General features: G+C 38.3%; 1 pseudogene; it reads left to right on the top strand.

The window, feature by feature from the left end:
* The first annotated feature begins 17,953 nt into the window (after positions 1–17,953).
* LOC114218742 (eukaryotic translation initiation factor 4E type 2 pseudogene) lies at positions 17,954–18,739 on the top strand (annotated as a pseudogene).
* Positions 18,740–19,057: the final 318 nt, after the last annotated feature.

The raw sequence follows: 19,057 nt of genomic DNA, 5'->3' as shown, positions 1-19,057 counted from the left end.
AAGAAGTGGTACCAGGTGCCTGGGTTGGCTCAGTCATTTGAGCGACTGCCTTCAGCTCAGGCCATGATCCTGGAGTCCCAGGATCGAGTCCTGAGTTGGGCTCCCTGCTCAGTGGGGAGTCTGCTTCTTCCCCCTCCCCATGTTCTCTCTCTCTCTCTCTGTCAAATAAATAAATAAATAAATAAATAAATAAATTTTTTTTTTTAAAAAGAAGAAGTGGTACATATATACAATGGAATATTACTCAGCCATAAAAAAGAAAGAAATCTTGCCATTTGAGACAACATGGATGGACCTAGGGTATAATGCTAAGTGAAATAAGTCAGTCAGAGAAAGCCAAATACCATATGATTTCACTCATATCTTGAATTTAAGAACAAAACCAATGAACAAAGAAAAAAAGAGACCAACAAAAAACAGGCTTTTAGATATAGTGAACAAACTAGAGTTTGCCAGATAGAAGGTGAGGGGGGGAGATGAGTGAATAGGTGAAGGAGATTAAGAGTACATTTATCATGATGAGCACTGAGTAATGTATAGAATTGTTGAATCATTTTATTGTACATCTGAAACTAATTATACTTGAATTTTGAATGAAAATTTAAAAATTAAATAATAATACTTATCATAATAATAATTATTATTTAATAAAAGACTTCTCCAAGTGGGACCTATGTTGGTCAGGAGACATACGTTGACAGTGTCTCTAACAGCACCTCTCATACAACTGGTTTAGTTCCCAGTTCAGCCTGAATAGTTGAGTCTCATTCTTGTTTTTGGACAGACTGCCTGAAGGCAGTTTGGCTGATCTGTCTGGTTCTCACATGCCACCAGCTGGGGGATATTTATCTGTCCCATGGAGCGTCAAAGCAACAGCTACAAGAAGAAGGGTGGGAAAGACACCCAAAAGTATTGACAAGTGTTTTATTAGGGAGATGTGGGAGATGGGGCCTTCCCCTGCTATTTCCAATAGACTTCTTGGATGGTTAAGGGGAATGGTGATCAAATCATTGCCAGGCCCTCTGGTAGGGGATAGAATACTCAACAGCCAGTTAAATTCAAGGTGCTTGCAACCATCTGGGAGCATTATGGCAGGACATTTTCTTTCACAGAGAAGGCTTCCAGGGCAATTCTGAAATGCAGAGATCATTAAGACCACTCACTTTCTTGCACTCCTGGGTCTAAGGTATAAAAAATCTGTATATCCTATTATAGTAGTTATAATGTCACCTTTTCCCAACCCTCCTCTACTGTCATCTACACCTTTCATCTAGAAGGTGCAAGAGGGATGAGGACATTCTTATGAAATCTTCAGAGACTCAGTGTATCTCCTATTTTGACCACGTAGGCCACTTTAGGGTTTGTTGTACAATATGCTTGTTGTTCAGTATACCAAAGAGTCTTTATTCTTACATTCTAAAACCATGTGCATTTAACAAGAGAACTCAGGTGGCTGGGCCAGAATTCAGTTTGAATCCCCTAAGGCCCGTTTTGGTTCAGTTGCCCCTCAGAGAATATACTAGCTCATCAAGCCTGTTTCTTTGCTGTTAAGGAAAAGAAAGGACCATAAGACTCAGGGTTCATCAGATTGGAATCCCAAATTTTCAACATGCCCCCCCTCCCCAGCACCGCCATTTTCATCCTGATCATTAGATGCTCTTTGAATGACCAACCTGCCTTACTTGGGTGGTGGATGGATTGGGAGGCAGTGAGGGAAACATAATTTTTAAGTTGATTTTTAGGAGACCTTTCCAATGCTCAAAAATACTAGACGCCTTAGGATGGTAGGCAGTGTGGAAGATCCATCAAATACCTATCAGGGCATTGTCAAAGTTGTTGAATGACTTTTGTGATAAAAGGAGCACCATTGTCAGACTACAAATGATTCAGAAAGCCAAACACATAATAAAGATTAATTTCCAGCACCACAATGGTGTGACTAGAGTCAGCTGCCTGGATTGGGACAGCGATTCCATAACCTAAAAAAATGTGCCCACAGTAGTGAGACAGGATTAGTAACATCGATAAGAGTGTCAGGGGCTAATATAATCAATCTGTATGCATTGGGTGGGGGCCAAGTCCCATTTAATTTGGTCCCTCCCACTTTGAGACAACAGGCCAACTTTTGGCAAGGGTCTGGCATATGGTGGTAGCCTCCACATCAGGACCACGTAGTCCTTTACCCTGTGCCCAGCCCATGATGTTGGATAGATGGCTATATACTGTGATGGTGATAAATCTACGCAGGGACTATGGCAGTCTGTGCAGGGCAGGCTCAATCAACAGTGTGATTCTAGCCAGACTCATGGGAGAATAAACCTTTATCATGGCCATCTGGACAAGTGGCCCAGAGAGTTTGATGAGCAGCCTCATTTTCACACTCCACGGCCCTAAAGAAAGGTGTCTTTGATCTAACAGTCTGTAGTTTTCCATGTGGCTGACCACACCTCTAGGCCTTTTGCAACAACTCAAGAGTCGGTGAAAACATAATAGAGATCATCAAGGGGAATATTTGTCTGAGTTATGAGAACAGTTTGACATCTGCCCACGCAGTAGAATAAATACAGTCCTTTTCAGTTTGGCACAGCTGGCCAGGAGGCTGAACCCACAGGAGCCCTGTGCACACCGTCAGGTTTCCGTTTAGCAGAGCCCTCGGGAGAGGAGGCCCATTCTGGGGAATCTCAGAGGCAGGAGGACTCACTGAGCAGGCAGCTCTGCTTTGGGCCGTGGAGTGGGGGAATGCAGTGTCCTTCACAGGTGCAGATGCCACTCTTTCATGGAAAGCTAAGATGCTGCCAGGGCCAGGATGCACATGACATTCCAACTTGACAAGTGAGGCTTGTTGAGCATGCTCCATCTCGTTAGTCAGGGCTGGTCTCTGTTTGATTTTCAGTTAATCAGAATCTAACTGAACCCTCCCCCCTTTACATTCTCTGCCCATAACTATAGCCCACCGCAAACCCTCAATGAACGGACTTGCCTGTAGCTCGCTGCAGTTGGCATGTCCCAAATGGCAATTCCTCTGCTGTTCCTGAAAGAATTTGTTTTTTTTGGAGCTTTCCTCAGTTTACCTCCTTATTTAGGTTGGCAAGTCTCACAAGACTGTCCTCCCTCTCCCCTACTTCAGACACAGATTCACCTGTACTTCTGACTAACTAGCTATAAATCAGAGGTTTCCATGATCCACCCTGCCTTGATTTTGATTAATTTGTTACAGTGGCTTACAGAACTCAGGGAACCTGTTCACTTACTGAATTACCAGTTTATTATAAAAGATCATAACTCAGGAAGAGCTAGATGGAAGAGATGCATAGGCTAAGGTATGCGGAAGGGGCGTGGAGCTTCCTTGAACTCTACAAATGCACCACTCTCCCAACTCCATGTGTTCGCCAACCCAGAAGCTCTCCAAACCCCATCCTTTTAGGTTTTATGGGGGCTTCATTTCACAGGCAGGATTGATTAAAATCATTGATCATTGGTGATTGATTCAACCTTTAGCCTCTCCCCTCCTTGGAGGTCAGGGGGTGGGATGGAAAGTTCCAACCCTCCAACAACTCAGTTGGTTTCCTTGGCAACCAGCCCCCCCATCCTTAGATGCTTCCCAGTGGCACTACATTAACATAACAAAAGGCACTCTTTATCAGTCTCATCACTTAGAAAATTCCAAGCTTTTTAGGAGTACTGTGCCGGGAATGCAAAGACCAAATATATATTTCTTACTATAAACCACAATATCACACTGCCCCTTGACCCTGAACCCCTAGGCTGCTCCTTGCTCTCCCCAGGATGACTGCTTCCACTCCTGAACGTACCATCCCAGGAGGTAACAGTGGGAAAGGCAGGTGTTGTGAGTTAGACTCCTAGCTGCACTACTATATGCTCTGTGAACTGAACACTGCTCTGGTCCTCTCTGGGCCTAAATCTCCCCAACTGGCCTAAGAGGGCAATGAAGGGGGCATATAGTCCGCCAGTTCCAAGCCCCATTTGCTTGTCCTATTCAGAATCCAAGGCACCAGCTGTATGCGGCCTATGTAAATGAGCCAACATACACCTGGTGGCCCAGGATTGCCCTACAGGGCTGATTTATTTAAAACATTATCCTTGCAACAAAAATTATAAGCAACATCTATAATAGAATGTGTTTTTAAAAATGTCTTCTCTCATGTTGACTTTAGCAACTTTGCTTCTAAGATGTCTGAAAATAAAATATTACTGAGCCCATGGTTAATGTTTGGCCACGTAAATTAGGCATAATTTTTATTGCTACTGATTTTCTTTAGAAGCATATCGTGAGGGCTTATTTTTTTTGATGTCTTCCGAGCCTCTGGATCTATGTGTATAATGTATTCATATTATTCTATAATGACTAAAACCTGAAATAGGACTTTTGGTGCAGAATTGCAGTATTATACTAATTGGGCCATATTTGGAATTTTGTAGTAAAATGATTTCAGTTCAACACAGTTGAAAACCTTGTATGTGGTTCTGATATTTGATTCAGGAATTTCCACCACCTAGTCAGAGGGGAGAGTGCCTCCTTTTCTATCACATAAGGAGTTATTCTCCACATCCCCTAGCTTGAAGTCTGGCTTAGCGGCTTTGGGGATCACAGTTTCCAGAAGGAAAAACAAATCTTTGAAGAGAGAAAGTATTTTTTTGCAGCAAGATCAAAGATGATGGCAAGGAGTATCTCCTGAAATCATACTCCTAACTGTGATCTTTCTGTCATGGTACTCATCAAGTTGTGGCACAGTGGCCATATGTATATGACATATATAGCATATGCCATAAGTTATATACATATGCCATGTAGGAATATATGTACATATATGTGGCATGTGCATATATGACATTGACGTGTATGTATATGCCACATATTTATGAAAACTGTGCCACGGCTCCACGAGTCACACTTATACACACACACACACACACACCCACGCATATACTTTTTAAGATATAATTAATACATAATAAACTGCACATATTCAAAGTGTACAAAGTGATAAGTTTTGACATCTGTACATACCTGTGAAACTCACAATCAGGGTAAGGAACTCATCCCTGACCCCTAAAAGTTTCTTCCTGCTCCTTGGGCATTTTACCCTATCCTTGTCTCTACTCCTTTCCCTGGCTACCATGAATCTGCTTTCTGTCACTATATATTCACTTTTATTTTCTAGAAAATAACAGAACGTTTTGTCCGGCTTATTTCACTCAGCAAAATTATTTCAAGATATATCACGTTGTAGTGTGTATGACATTCACTTTATTGCTAAGTAGCATTCTATTATATGGATATACCACAATTTGTTATTCTTTGCTTATTCAATTGTTGATAGATGTTTAAATTGTTTCCAGGTTTTGGCTATCAAAAATAAAGCTTCCGTGAACATTCATGTGAGAGTCTTTATGTGGCCTATGATGCTTTCATTTCTTTTCCAGCATAAATACCTGAAAGGCTGAATTATAAGGTTAGGTGTGTTTCTGAACTTTTTAAGAAACTGCCATATTGTTTTTCAAAGTGGGTATACCGTTTTATACTCCTACAGTGTATGAAACTGCCTGTTGCACCACATCCTCATAACAATTGATACAGCTGGCTTTTTGAAGATCTGTGCAATGGTATCTCACTGTGGCCTAGTTTTGCATTTATTTATTTGATATAGGTCTAGTCAGAGTTTATCTATTTCTCCTTCAGTTAACTGTGGTAATTTTTGTCTTTTAAGGAATTGTTCCATTTCATCTAAAATGTTTAATTTGTTGATATAAAGTTATATATGATATTCCTTTTATCACTTTAACCTCTGTAGATTCTGAAGTAATGACAAGTCTCTCACTTCTGGTATTGTCAGTTTGTGTCCTCTCTTTTATTCCTGACAAGTCTGGTAAGTAGATTACCCATCTTATTAATCTTCTCAAAGAACCAGTTTTGGGGATCATCACTTTCTCTATTATTTTTCTGTTTACTATTTCATTGATTTCTGCTTCAATCTTTATTATTGCTATTCTTCTTATTTTGCATATTTCCTCTTCATTTTCTAGTTTCCTAAAGTGGTTGTTGAAGTCATTGGTTTCTCTTGTGAAAGCACTACTGAAAACTGAGTGGTAAATTATTTCCGAAGTCTGGAATTCAGACAGAAGACCTGGGAAACATGTTGAGGGCTATTCCCAAAAATATAAGTTGAAAAAAAAAAATCAAATTGCTAAAGACCCATCAGACCAATGTCATGTTTCCCAACACATTGCTTCCCTCTATTTTCTAAGAAATCCTCCCACTATGGGACATAAATATAATTGGAATAAGTGTGTAAACATTTAAACTTTGCTCTATCAAGTATGTAGGAATTCACCTTGATATTACTATTCCTCTAAACCAAAAATAAAGTTCTTTTTCCAAAGATATCTTGTTATAAGCCCATAATATTGCATAGAACAACTGTGATACAATTTATATAATTATTCTCTAATTCTTTCAAGAATTTTTTTTGTTACCTGAGAAATATTTCTGCAAACATCCTTGTAAATATATTCTTAAGCATTTATTTTTATTTTTGACTTATTTGGTTAAAGGATAATATATATTCTCCAAAAAAAGTGTATCAATTTGGAGTCCCACCAGTAAGGCATGAGAAAGCAATTTTCATCCCATTCATTTGTCAGCATTAATGCAATTGCACTTTCATTTTTCTAAATTGATAACTGAAATATGATATACATTTGTTGTTTTAATTTGCATTTCTCTGAATAATACAAAGGTGGAGCATCTTACCCTATGTTTATTATTAGTTGCTTGGGTTTTTATTTCTTGAGTGGCCCATTCTCTTTATAGATAAATCATAATATCAGTTTGATTTTTTCTTATTATTGGTTTTTAAGATAGTGTTCCTTAATGTATAAGTACTTTGCTAATATTTTGCTATTTTTTTCCCTTGATGAGTGAAACAAAATGTAGTCCATCCACATACAATGGAATACTATTCTTTGGATAAATAGTACCCAAAAGTAGGATTGTCAGATCATGTGGTAATTCTATTTTTAATTTCTTAAGGAAACTCCATGGTGTTTTCCATAATGGCTGCACCATTTTACATTCCTACCCATAGCACACAAGCGTTTCAATTTCTCCACATCCTTGTCAATACTTTTTCTTTCTCTTGGGCTTGTCAGATTTCCCGGTGAAAATTTTCCCAATATTCTATGTGGAGACTGTTTGAACATTAGCCTTTTGAGAGTTAAGTTGTTGAAGGGATATAGAATCAAATGTCATATGTTCACTAATTCTATTTTTGGTTTAGAACGCAGATCCTCAACTGTATCTAGCATAATTTACCACAAAGACTCTTCATTATATCTTCTATAATGAATAAATTTCCAGAAAAAAATAGTGAGGGTGAAGGAATTGGGAGAGGGAGTCTTTTTTTTTTTTAAATATTTTATTTATTTATTTGAAAGAGAATGAGACAGAGAGAGTACATGAGAGGGGGGAAGGTCAGAGGGAGATGCAGACTCCCTGCTGAGCTGGGAACCCGATGCGGGACTCGATCCCGGGACTCCAGGATCATGACCTGAGCCGAAAGCAGTTGCTTAACCAACTGAGCCACCCAGGTACCCAGGAGAGGAAGTCTTATTCAGGAATATGAGATGGCAATCTAAATGCTACTCAAACAACTTTCACTGAATCTTCCTGACATTTTGCTTCCCTGCCTCCCCAGTTATAGAGGTATCTGGTGCTATAGATCTATGAAATTTTTGAGCACTCTGTGGTGTAAACTTTCTTCACTTGCTGAATTAAGGTTTGGTTTTCTTAGAAACTCTGTATCAATCATCTGTTCTCACCTTTGTCTTCTGCTGTATCCTTTGCTGTCCCTCCAGGCTTATCAGATTATGTCTTTAAAATCTCTTTACTGTAGATGTATTGGATTTTTAGGAGAAAGTACCATTATAATGTCATTTAGTGCAGAATTTCAAAGTTCAATTTAAATGCCAGAATGTTATCCAAGGAAATCTAGAGGACATTAGTTCCCTCCAATTTGCTCTGAAAAATGCCTGCAGCATGTTTCACAGTGTTGACTTTATTTCTCTTTCTGTATATCAAGAGTGTTCTCTTTTCACTTCATCTAAGCACTCAGTGACCCTGGCACTGCCTCTGCATTCTGCCTATGCTGTGGAGTCGGGCAGAACTGTGTTCTACCACTGTGCAGGAAGAGACTCCTGACTTAGCTTTGCCGAGCAAAAGAATCCCTCTTTGAGCTAACATATGGCTGACATCACTCTTCCTCTCTAAGTCTTTTAAATATCCCTCCTGGCCACAGTAGGTCAAGGTGTTCCTAATGAATCATTTCATTTTCAATGTAACATGAGTGTACAAGCTTAGGACAGATCAATCTAAATGCTGAAACGTCAGATGTTAATTTGATGGAAATTGTGAGGTGAAAGTCATAGCAATATCTTTCAAATTATGAAATACAAGTGACAACTGAGTCTTTTTATAAGAACATCTGTTTTGTGTGTGTGTGTGCGCGCGCGTGTGTGTGTGTGTGTGTATGCAGGTGTGTAAATTTTTGCCTATATTGGAGGGTTTCCCTTTTTACTTGTATGAGCTTTTGGATATCAACACAAATTTCTTAGTTTTTTTTTTAATCTGCTATATCAGTTTCATGCAATAGCATGTCTCATACACACCACACATACATGCTGTATATCATATATAATATCATGTATATTTATATAAAATCTGCCTGATTAATTGAACGTACATAAGGAAAATTGTGGGTGATTATTAAGATGTATCTCAATAGATAATTGGGACCATTGTAGTTTCTATTATTTAGATTTGTTTCCTGACTCACCCCCAACTGAATTATATAAAGTGCAGAGGAATTATAACTAAAGCTCTCAAAAATTTTGAGGCATAAGCCTCAAGGTTTTGAGATCTTGGCAGAGTGGAAAGCACAGTTCAGAGAGGAGTTGTCCCAAGATTGAGCACAGTCTTCTCGGTGTCTCTAGAAGTGTCCTTGCACAACTATGGCACAACTAGGGAGAGTAATGGCACCAGCTAGCAGGAACTGGCTGGACTGTGTAATAATAGTGAACCGTCTGGACACTGCAGAATAATTGAGTTGGGGGACAGAATGTAGGATGAGCCATGTTTGAATTGCTGAAATTCTCATATTACCAGGTAGGGGTAAGAACCGGTAAAATTTCAATTACTATTAGAAATGTAATGTCATCTATATGAGTAGATTGAGGAAGTTCCAGTTATGCTAAAGGGAAATATGTTTATTAGTTATAAGAATCCTTTTCCTTGGATGACAATAATTCTTTCAATAGGGAATATCTTATACATAAGGTATTTTTATTTTTATTTTTTATTTTTTAAAGATTTTATTTATTTATTTGACAGAGAGAGAGAGATAGAGAGAGAAGGAACACAAGCAGGGGGAGTGGGAGAGGGAGAAGCAGGCTTCCCGTGGAGCAGGGAGCCCAATGCGGGGCTCAATTCCAGGACTCTGGGATCATGACCTGAGCCAAAGGTAGACGCTTAATGACTGAGCCACCCAGGTGCCCCTAGATAAGGTATTTTTTAAAAATGTAATGTGGCTTAAAACCCAGCAATTTATAATGATTTATTTACCTAAAGTCTCCTATTATGAGAAATTATGAACTCTATATTTGACTAATTTGGGAAATTTTGTAGAGACAGTCTAACAGTATGTATTATCTGATAATTCAAGTAAGAGGAATTCACAACGTATGTGTTAAAGTTTGATTTTTAATAACCAGACATATTATTTGCCATTCAGCTCAGTTCTTCAGCCTAATAAACACATCCTTTCCCAGCAGTTTCCAAGCTAACTGTGCATGAGCAGGACAGAAGTGATTAAACAATTGTGTTCTTCCTATGTGGGATTATTTCTTTATTTCTTGATTCAAATGTTCTGTATATTTACTCTTGATGCTTTGCCCTAACTTTTCCAAATAAGTGTATGTATTACTTTGGGAATGAGAAAACGATTATTTTAAAAAGAAACAAAATGATGAAAAATTCCACTGATAGTTAAATTAATAACATATAATTTCTTTGGTTAGTTAGGATTCTGGAAGTTTTATTTTATTTCAGGAATACTTTATCAACAATGAAGAAAATACTATTTAAAAGGTACTAATTCATTACTTAAACTTGAAGGAGAAAGCACAAGAGGAAATGGGAAAAAATTTTTCAATCATTATATTCTGTATCAATTTTATATTAATTCTATATCACTATATAATTGCACTTAATTTTACTTGGTAAACAAAATCATATTCTTGCTATTTCATTGAGATGACTAACCATGCTATACTGTTATATTAATAGTATCAACATCTGTGGCCATTGTAAGCCCACCAGACCAATTCAATATCCAGATCTTTTTTCTCTTTACGTCTTAGAATAAGCAAAAAGTGAGGACTACACATTGTCATAATAGTTATGACCTCAACATGTGAAGAATATCTTATAAATGCAAAACAACAGCATTTAATACTGTCAGTTTTAAATGTTTTTAGCTTTTTGAGAGATGAATTTGGAGGAGTGGATGATCTTTAAAGAGAATTATATTGGAAAGGCAAACACATATTTTTATTACAGATATGTACACTGATTTAAAAAAAAAGTAAATCTTGAGGAGTCCCACTGTGTGTGGGTTTAAGTACACAATGCATGCTAAGTACATTGTAAATCTCATGTTTAGTGAGTGCTTGATTAGCAAATCTTCACTTCAAAAAGTGTGGAATGCATCTATAGAATATATTCTTGGGGCGCCTGGGTGGCTCAGTTGGTTAAGCGTCTGCCTTCGGGCTCCGGTCGTGATCTCAGGGTCCTGGGATGGACCCCCGCCTCAGGCTCCCTGCTCAGCCTGGAGTCTGCCACTCTCTCTCTCTGCCCCTCCCCCTGCTCATGTTCTTTCTCTCTCCCTCTGTCTCTCTCTCAAATGAATAAATAAAATCTTTGGGAAACAAAGAATACATTCTTTTTCGGTCTCCTACATAGCTAAATGAAGGATCATAGATAACATATGAGTTTTTACTATAATACATCTGTAGAATAAAAAGGTTATAATTGATATCTATTAAACTTTCTAGCAAATGTATGTTAAACCCAGCTTTATGTAGCAGACACCAGACTACAAAACAGTGCATCTTAGATTTTACCTTCCTTTCAGCTCAGGACAGCATATTGTGAGGACGTTGTCGATTTAATTTTCCAACACTTTCTAGACAAGAACTATGAGATTGTCTCTGATGAACTCAACCCCTCTTTTGTGAAAGTCAATCCTCCCAACCCAAGCACAATATAAGGGTATAGTTCTTCCCTCAGATATAGATAGAAGAAGTCCCAGATAATTTGGACTACTTTTATTTTGTAAATCTGAGCTGTTCTAGCCATAGCCTTTTAGGATCATATAATTCTTTCTAGAAGCACACAGCACAGAACAATCAGACTAAAAGTATCTGATTATGAAACTTCACAGAAGTATTACTACTTGTCCCAACTATTTTTTTTTTAAGATTTATTTATTTGAGAGAGAGAGAGAGCATGTGCACACACATGGTAGGGGAGTGGGGAGGAGCAGAGGGAGAGAGAGAGAAAGAGAGAGAGAGAGAGAATTTCAATTAGACTCCCTGCCCACAGAGGCAGATGTGGGGCTCAATCTCAGGACCTTGAGATCATGACCTGAGCTGAAATCGAGAGTTGGACGTCTAACCAACTGAGCCACCCAGACACCCCTACTTGTCCCAATTTACATCAAATGAAGCTTTTTCTGTCAAGTTTTTGGCCTCTTATCTGTGACTCAGTTTTAGTCTATCTCTCATGAGATTGTTCATTAGAACCCTCTTTCTTTTTTTTTTATCATAATTTTTTGAGTGGATTAGTCATTCCTTTTTTTTTATTTTTTTATTTTGTTATTGTTATGTTAATCACCATATATTACATCATTAGTTTTTGGTGCAGTGTTCCATGATTCATTGTTTGTTCATAACACCCAGTGCTCCATGCAGAACGTGCCCTCCTCAATACCCATCACCAGGCTAACCCATCCCCCTACCCCCCTCCCCTCTAGAACCCTCAGTTTGTTTTTCAGAGTCCATCATCTCTCATGGTTCGTCTCCCCCTCTGACACACTCCCCTTCTCTTCCTCTCCTGTTATCTTCTTCTTTTTCTTTTTTCTTAAAATATGTTGCGTTATTTGTTTCAGAAGTACAGATCTGTGATTCAACAGTCTTGCACAATTCACAGCGCTCACCGTAGCACATACCCTCCCCAATGTCTATCACCCAGCCACCCCATCCCTCCCACCCCCAACCACTCCAGTAACACTCAGTTTGTTTCCTGAGATTAAGAATTCCTCATATCAGTGAGGTCATGTGATACATGTCTTTCTCTGATTGACTTATTTCACTCAGCATAACACCCTCCAGTTCCATCCACGTCATTGCAAATGGCAAGATCTCATTCCTTTTGATGGCTGCATAATATTCCATTGTGTATATATACCACATCTTCTTTATCCATTCATCTGTCGATGGGCATCTTGGCTCTTTCCACAGTTTGGCTATTGTGGACATTGCTGCTATAAACACTGGGGTACACGTACCCCTTCGGGTCCCTACATTTGTATCTTTGTGGTAAATACCCAGTAGTGCAATTGCTGGATCGAACGGTAGCTCTAATTTCAACTGTTTGAGGAACCTCCATACTGTTTTCCAGAGTGGTTGCACCAGCTTGCATTTCCACCAACAGTGTAGGAGGTAGAACCCTCTTTCTGTTTCTATTCCTATCTAACACCTCCAACCTCTAATTCCCAGCCCCTTCGTTGTCTGCCTCAGTCATGATACCAATTTAAATTTCACTTTGCTACTCTCCCTGGATTTCTTTGCTAAAATAATTCATTAGAGAATGCAATGTGGCACTTGTTTATGTTTTTTTATTTTTTCAATCAGTATGGTGTCTGGAAGAGATATTTCATCTCTGGCAGAATATAGATCATTTGGAAAGCTGTTAAAAATCTTAGACATTTTTTGGACAGCAAAGCCATACTTCATTGGCAGAGGAATCTAATCAAACTCCCAATACCTGTTAGATGAGGTCCTGGAGACTTGTTTCTGATTTCCAGGGATTAGGTTGACATTCTTGCATTCACTTAGTTCCCTCTCTTCTCAAAGAACATTACAGGGTGGAGTGTTTGGTTATGTTGTGTTGGCAATTTTTAAGTGGAAAAATTGGAGGCACTGCATAAATTTTCCTTGAAAAGAACTGGGGAATATACAGAGATAAATGATGCCTGTGACAATTTTATCTCTATATAAATGTAGTGAAATCAGTTTAGTTCAGCTCCTCAATTGTGAGTTCTCAGCTAATGAAGATGACTGTAATTTGTAGAGAAATGAATTATTTTCAAATAAAAAAAGCAGATTTGAAGACATTCCATTTTAAGTGTTTATCTACAGTGCACTAAATGTAGAGTAAAAGCTTTTAGAAACACTGACTTCCAAAACTGGAAGGTTAATTAACCAATGTAATACTCCCAGTGACATACTCTAAGCCCGACTTTATAGATGCATGAACTCTATCTTCAACAGACTCAACAAGTAGTCATGTAGTTTTGTCCTGAGTACCTTCAGCAGAGGGAGTCTTGTGTATAATGCATGGCTTGCATAGAATATTATTCATGATATATGTACAACAATTTCTTTTAAGTGCAAGTTTGTCATTAGGCACTATGATCGTGGTAAAGCTATGGTTCTCAAACTTTAGCTTGCAAAAGATCACCTATCCTTAACTTGGCCAAAAGGTTGAGAAGCAATTGCAAATCACCTAACATATACAGAGCCCCAGTGTTTCTGATTCAATAGTCCTCAAGCTGGGGCTGATAATTTGAATTTCTAACAAGTACCCAAAAGCTGCTGCTCCTGCGGGCCCTGGACTATACTTTGGGAACCACTACTCTGAAAGTAGCTTCTGTATCTATACTCCCATATCAGACATTTCTATGCTGTATCTGTTGTACTTTAAATAATTTACCTACTTTCATCTTCTCCTCCTTCTTCTTTTGTGTTTTTTGTTGTTGTTGTTGTTTTGTTTTTTTGTTTGTTTGTTTTAGTCACACTCTCCTGCACTCTAATCCTGGGTTATCCCAACCTCCAACTTTTGAGAATGCTATATTAGGATGAATAAATAACATTTATTCATTTAACAAGTATTGTTTGTTTGGGCTTATAGCATGCACTAAACATTGCTTTAGGCACTGGGGATATGTGGTGGGAAAGATAGACAAGGTATCTACTTTCTTAAATTATATAAATTAGTGATGGTGGAGAGATAGGAAACAAGTGAATTAACAGGATAATCTCAAATACAGAGTGGGATAAAACAGGGTGATAGAAATCAGAGAGGTGGGCTGGTAAGTATGGAATGTAGTATTTTAGAGGGTGATATTTTAAACCAGTATCTGAATTATAGGAACATAATTTCTTGTTTGGAGTAAAAAAAATAATGCAAGTGAATCACAATTGGCCTCTTCTATTGCAAACATCTCTATTTTAAATTCTCTAAATTCCTCAATCTTGTGATGTTGACATTTTCATCTTTATCCTTTCCACATGTCCTCCTGTTGCACTTTGTGAAGAATAGGACACCCTTCCAGATAGACAATCTTATTGGAAGTTTCTGTGTACCTTTTTCATCTGTATCTGTTACATGGTAAAGATGATCTGTGTCTTCACTTTCTCACTTCTGCTTCCCTCCTATTATGGTGGGAACATAAGCTGTCTTCCTTTCAGCCGGCCACTTGTGTCATGTATCTTTTTCCCTGTCTTTTTGAATACTACTCACCATCAAGTTCCCCTCCTAATCTTTTCCTTTTCTTTCCCCTTCAGTTTACAAGCACACTTAGTTTCCTGTCTCTTCTCATCTATCTACCTATCTATCTAGTATTTCTATCCATCCTGCCCTTGAACTTGCTACATTTAGTTACCACTGTATCCCTCTCTTCCCCCCTTCCCCTAAAACATTTGGAAAATGGAAGAATAGAAAGAGAAAATTTTGGAGCCAGGAGGACCAGTGTTTAGAATCCCACCTCTGACACAGATTAGCTGTAGGAATTTAGGCAAGAGGAGTTTCTACATTAAACTTCGTAAGCCACAGAAATTATTATGCATCTACTCCATTAACTATTAATTAGCATGCCATGTCTTATAATAAATGTCCAGTGCACTTCGTTTCACCCTTCACTATTTGTCTGTAGCATATTTTCCCAATCTTATTTCCTTCTTTCCCATTCTCAAAAACTATGATGGAGCAATCAACTATTCTGTTTTATAGTCTTATAAGTCTCTATCTTAGTATAAATAAATACTCAATGATTCTTTACCCCAAGAATGCCTTTCACTCCCAAATTCTAGTCATCCAAATTCTACCCATAGTTTGTTATAAGCACATCAGCTCCTCTCTGAATTCCACTTCAACCTTTCAGCTGGGAGTCAGTTTATCTTTTTTTTGAATACTGGTCATATTTATTTTGTCACTCACTCATTTTTGATCGTCACTCTGTACTTTACACATATTTGTGTAGTCATTATAGCTGCTCAACATAAGTGTAGGTTTCTAGAAGAAAGAAACAGTGCCTCATTCATCATTACAACCATCCAAATATCTAGTCTAATGCCTGACATCTTCAAAGTCAGTGGTTCTCAAAGTGCAGGTCTGGGACTAGCAGCATCAGCATCACCTGGGTACTTGTTAGAAATGTACAGCACCTGAAACTCTGGGGGTGGGGCCTAGCAATTCATGTTTTAGCAAGTCCTCCAGGTGATTCTGATGCTGGTGAAATTTGGGACCCCCTCTTGTAGGCATTCTGCAGACACTTGTTGAAAGGATGGATCAATAAACAAATGTGAATACATTTAGTTGATTATCAACTAAAACATCTGACAGTTACTATGATTATTTCTGCTGGTAAATGCATGCTGCTGAGATTTGGAAACTACATCATGAAACACGTTTGAATTTTGGCTAGGACAGATCTGATATGCCTTATTTCCTAGCAATGTTTTCCAACATGCTGCTTCTCTCAAGCACTTTTCTTTAATTTTTACATTACTTATACACCTGAAAGTGTGAATGCTGGAATGTTTTTGTAAATGTTTACAAGTAAATCACCGATTTTAATTTGCTGGAGAGATAAAGGATATCCATTGGGTCTCTTGAATTTTTTTCAATAACAGAATGTTGTGTAGTCCTTTGTGAATTAAATATACATATGACTCACGTGAGAAACATATTAAAAGGAAGATTTGACCCAGTAGGTTTAGGGTGGTGTCTGAGATTTACAAGCTCCCAAGTGCAGCCCTTGTTGCTGGTCCAAGGACCATCTTATATGGAGAAGGATTATAATATAATGTGACTTCCTATTTAGCAGCCCAATTCAAATCGCCGTGTAGATGGGAAAGGGCTTGAGGATTTGGGTAGATTGTTTATCTCCTGTCGGCTTCACTTTATTCATCTATGAATCATAAATAACATGTAAAACCTCTAGATGATGTCTGACACACAGTAAGACCTCAATAAAAGGTAATTATTATTATTCAAATAAAAATTAATGACAAAAATGAAAAGGAATATCAAAATATTATGGCTCTATCTGGTAGTAGAGTCTACAGGCTGGGATGCAACCAGTTAAACCCTATTCCTGTTATGTTCACTCTGGAATGTGAAAGCAATAAAATTGAGTTCTGCTGTCAACAGTTTTATAGCTTCTGCAATTTCAGCTGGAGTGTCTGCCATTGACCCACAGCAGCTGAAATCACAGGTGCAACTTCCTGAAAATTGAGCCCTTCTTCTGGCACTGCCCTGATTATCAGTTATTCCTAATAGAAACAAAGAAAGCTGCAACCCACTGAAGGAAACATTTTGATTTCTTTGTTGTATACTTAAGGACTTTTTTTTTCATATGGCTAATCTATCTTGTTGCACATGAAGGCTAGTAACTGAGATTTAAATAACAATTCTATTGTCAAGAAATTTCTCATTAGCATCAGACATTAGTCGGAGATTTTGGCACACTTATCACCCATACTAGTTAGCACACTATTGGAAAATTAGTTATTTAAATTATAAAGCTTAATAGGACAGACTTTTTGGTTTGTAAAATCAAAAGCAATAAATCCAGTGAACTATTTTATTGTTCATTGAAGGAGAGTTAAAAATCATAGTGATGAATTTCTAAGTGGTTGTCAAATTAGATCATATCCAAAGGAGCTCTTTAGAACTTCTTTAGGAAATTATAGATATTTAAATATAACAGCTAAATACTTAGTTTAAGCTACAGTGATTCATCAGAAAAATATACACTTCAGATCCAAAGAAGAATAGATTTATCCTCAAAGGCGAATTTGAAAGACATTTCATTAAATATTTAAGGAAAGATGTGTCATCTAATGTAATCTTATTATTTTATGAAAATGGAGAAAGAACAGAAAAACAAATACTTTTTCTGGATTTGGGGTAGAGATGGGATTTAAGGAACAGAGGATAAATAGAATTTTAAAAATGATTTTAGTTTTGATACTTATTGTCAAATTTTCACTGATTATTATGGAATGGTTTGACTGTGTTTTGAATTTTCCAGATTTTATTGTGAGATTTTAGATTTGTTTTTCTATCAAAAGATTATTAATAATTAAGTCCTGATGTTAGGCTTAATTAAGACAGGTTCTGATAAGTGGTTGAAGTTCAGCAACAATTCCATAACCAGTTCGTGCCTCCCATGTCTAGATTAATAAAAGCTAATTTATCGCATTGGTGGTAGATTGATTATCATCTTCAGATGTTAGGTCAGCAGATTTTTCTGCAGTTTTCTGATAGCAGGGCAATTGGTGACATTTAAGAAAAACAGGGCACAGCCCGGCGGAGCGGAAGTCACTCCATGAGGCAATGGCGACGGCGGCGGTGAGAGGATGAACAATAAGTTCGATGCATTGAAAGACGATGACGGTGGGGACCATGATCAGAATGAAGAAAACAGCACACAGAAAGTTGGTGAGAAGGAAAAAACAGAACAAGACAAAAGTCAGGGCAGCAGTAAGGGGAAGGCTGTTGTCCCTGGACCAGCAGAGCATCCCCTGCAGTACAACTATACTTTCTGGTACTCCAGAAGGACCCCCGGCCATCCCACCAGCTCACAGAGCTATGAACAGAATATCAAACAGATTGGCACCTTTGCTTCTGTGGAGCAGTTCTGGAGGTTTGATAGCCACATGGTACGTCCTGGGGACTTGACAGGTCATGGTGACTTCCATCTCTTCAAAGAAGGAATTAAACCCATGTGGGAGGATGATGCAAATAAAAATGGTGGCAAGTGTATTATTCGGCTGCCGGAAGGGCTTGACATCCCATTGCTGGGAGAATCTTATCCTGGCCATGTTGGGGGAACAGTTCATGGTTGGGGAGGAGATCTGTGGGGCTGTGGTCTCTGTCCGGTTTCAGGAGGACATTATTTCAATATGGAATAAGACTGCCAGTGACCAAGCAACCACAGCCCGAATCCGGGATAGGCTTCGGCGAGTGCTTAACCGACCTCCCAATACCATTATGGAATACAAAACCCACACCGACAGCATCAAAATGCCAGGCAGCTTAGGCCCCCAAAGGCTCCTTTTTCAAAACCTCTGGAAGCCGTGGTTGAATGTGCCATGACCCTCTCCCCCCCTGGATGGCACCATCATTGAACCTGGCATCATGAGAGTCTCTTGTTCTGTTGGCATGCTACCTGGAAGATCCTTCTGTCCTGGACAAGAGGAATTGGAAGAGCATTTTATGTTTTAAGAACAGGCTGACACGCAGCAGCTACAACAACAGCTGAGATCACTTAATAAATGGTGCTAAACTAAAAAAAAAACAAAAAAAACCAGGGCATATTTCAACCTTTTGTATAACTTATTGAAATAAAAAAAGGAAAATTAAATTAATGGTTTTTTTCTTCACTTTTAATCACTTGACTTTAGCAACATTCGG

The sequence above is a fragment of the Eumetopias jubatus genome, unplaced genomic scaffold (assembly GCF_037043125.1).
Source record: "Eumetopias jubatus isolate StellerSeaLion01/CBP00866 unplaced genomic scaffold, mEumJub1_p1.0 scaffold_1, whole genome shotgun sequence".
NCBI classification, from domain to species: domain Eukaryota; kingdom Metazoa; phylum Chordata; class Mammalia; order Carnivora; family Otariidae; genus Eumetopias; species Eumetopias jubatus.
This window is presented reverse-complemented; position numbering and strand designations above follow the sequence as displayed.